Source organism: Branchiostoma belcheri, unplaced genomic scaffold (assembly GCF_001625305.1).
Source record: "Branchiostoma belcheri isolate BF01 breed outbred unplaced genomic scaffold, Haploidv18h27 scaffold34, whole genome shotgun sequence".
NCBI lineage: Eukaryota > Metazoa > Chordata > Leptocardii > Amphioxiformes > Branchiostomatidae > Branchiostoma > Branchiostoma belcheri.
In genome coordinates this window covers 2444119-2446565 of record NW_017803954.1, presented here as the reverse complement: position 1 = coordinate 2446565, position 2447 = coordinate 2444119, and positions in this window count along the sequence as shown.

Genomic DNA, 2447 nt, shown 5'->3' with positions numbered 1-2447 from the left:
AACTGTTTACAGTAGGCCTCTACTGGGGAACAGGTGGTAGGGAGTAATGGTCCATGCCTAAAGATTGGCTAATTATGAACAGTTCGAGTTGTTTGATATCATCTTCAAAATCCATCCTGAGACGAAAATTCTGTTTGCAGAGTCTAACTGTGGAACCCAGGTGGCCCCCAAACCTGTCAAAATTTATGACTGAGTGGAACAGCAGGACTTTCTGAAGCTGTGGAATGAACATACAAATACTCCCTGGTAGAGAGAGAGAGGATTTGGGTGGGGCGGGGGTTTGGGTCAAGCAGAACAATATATTTCATTTTTGCAAATAAACCATAAGTCTAGTGACTTTGTATATTTTTGACAGACACTATTATGAACTCGCTGTTGTTGGTGTTGAAATAGAAAAATGCTTCTTTTGAAGATGAATACCGTGGTACATAACCATGAAAATAGCAACCCAAATGTCTGAGTTATGGTCAGAGTGATTTTGGATGGACTGTTTGTCATGAAATTCAGGTTCACAGGCTCATTCTTCTTGATGCTGCACTAAGAACCACACAAAAATGGAGATTACTGACATTACTGTTCATACATGACCTCATACATGGAACAAACAGACTTAGCTCACACTCACCCAGAATGAAGGAATTAAACAAACTGATTCTTCTGATCTGATCAGATTCTTGAAAACACCATGCTTTGTCCATGCACGGTCAATAGTGACAAAGCATAAAACTAGTTATACAGTTTTTTGTAATTTTTACCTCCATTGGAGGTATTGTTTTTGGTCTTTGTGTGTGTGTGTGTGTGTGTGTGTGTGTGTGTGTGTGTGTGTGTGCGTGTGTGTGTGTGTGTGTGTGTTTCTGCACATTTGTAGTCATCCTAACTTCAGAACGCCTTCATGGATTGTTATGATATTTGAGGGTCGTAGGAAGACAAGGGCAAGCTCAAATATGGGCCTCCTAGTGTCTGACCTTGGTACTGCAGCAGAAATTCTGTTTTCTGTACCTTTTGCTCTGAACATGCTAACATTGGTCTTGACTTTTTGGTGAGGATTAAATCGTGTGGTTTTTGTCCCCCTAGCAGCTTGTTATGCAACTGCAGGGGAGTTCCTGGCGAAATCTTTTAAAGTGGATAAGTCCAGAAAGGAACAACATATTTTCATCATTCTTGGTATGTAGGTAGCCTAGACAGAGATGAACATGATTAATACAAATCACGCAAATGAAGACTTACAGTAATTCTGTAATTATATTGTACCGTGGCCGACAAGTACAAAATTTTACACCACAACTTTTGGTGTTTTACACCGCAACTTTTGGTGTTTTACACTGCAACTTTTGGTGCTTTACACTGCAACTTTTGGTGTTTTACACTGCAACTTTTGCTGTGTTTTACACTGCAACTTTTGCTGTGTTTTACACTGCAACTTTTGCTGTGTTTTACACTGCAACTTTTGCTGTGTGGAAAACTTACACCCCTCCCCTTTTACAAAGAATTGTCCCTCAATAAGGTCAAAGGTGACAAAGATGGCGGCGGCCTGAGAGTTAGTGTTGTGAGACATTAACAGAAATTGGTAAGTAGTTAAGATTTCTCCTTTTTGGTGAATCTATTTACAATTGTAGCGGTTTTAAGTTAAAAATTGCATCCTACTGTAGTAGTTTGTGTAGGAAAAATCGTACCGAACCGTTCTTTTCTCTGCATATTTTTTGCACATGTGAGGTCAAAAATATTTGAAGACGTGCGGGTTTTTTTTTTGGGGGGGGGGGCATAAAACTAAAGATTGAGTTCAGATAACATTGTCAACCAACCAATAAATTGTAACTGTCATCGTTTTCTTATAATTTGTTCTATTATTATTAATTAGCATTAGCGTCAGGTACGTGTGTGTTGGGGGGAGGCGTTTCTATTATTCTATACATGTTCGTTTCAGCCTCTTACGTACATTTGTAGCAGCCTGTTCTGGAATGCAGATGGAGTTTTTGCTGAAATTTTAGAGGATAACTCAAGAAGGGGTTTTGGAAATTAGGTAGTTAACAATGTCACAGAATATGAGAAATGTGGATATCTGTATGTAGCACATACTTATGCAATGTAATACTGCTTGCTAGATGTATATTTTTCAATGTTTTTAGGAACTAGTCAGAGATGGTGACTTAGAAGTTGGGAATACCATTCATATGTGAGTATTTAGTGTTCTTCCCTGCACTGCATATCTACTTCATTAAATATACTCAGGTAACACAGGTCGCATCTGTGATGGTTTAAAGCTGAAGCTTCAACTTCTTTGTCTTCTCTATTTTCTGTGTAATGTGTTGTTGCACTTTTGTCACCAGATCTAATACCCTTTTTTCCCTGATCTAGAAATTGCATGGTGGCCAGGTATAGCATTATGGCCTTCTATATTTATTGCTTATATCAGTGTGATATTGCTTTTCCATCTTGTAAATTTTCCC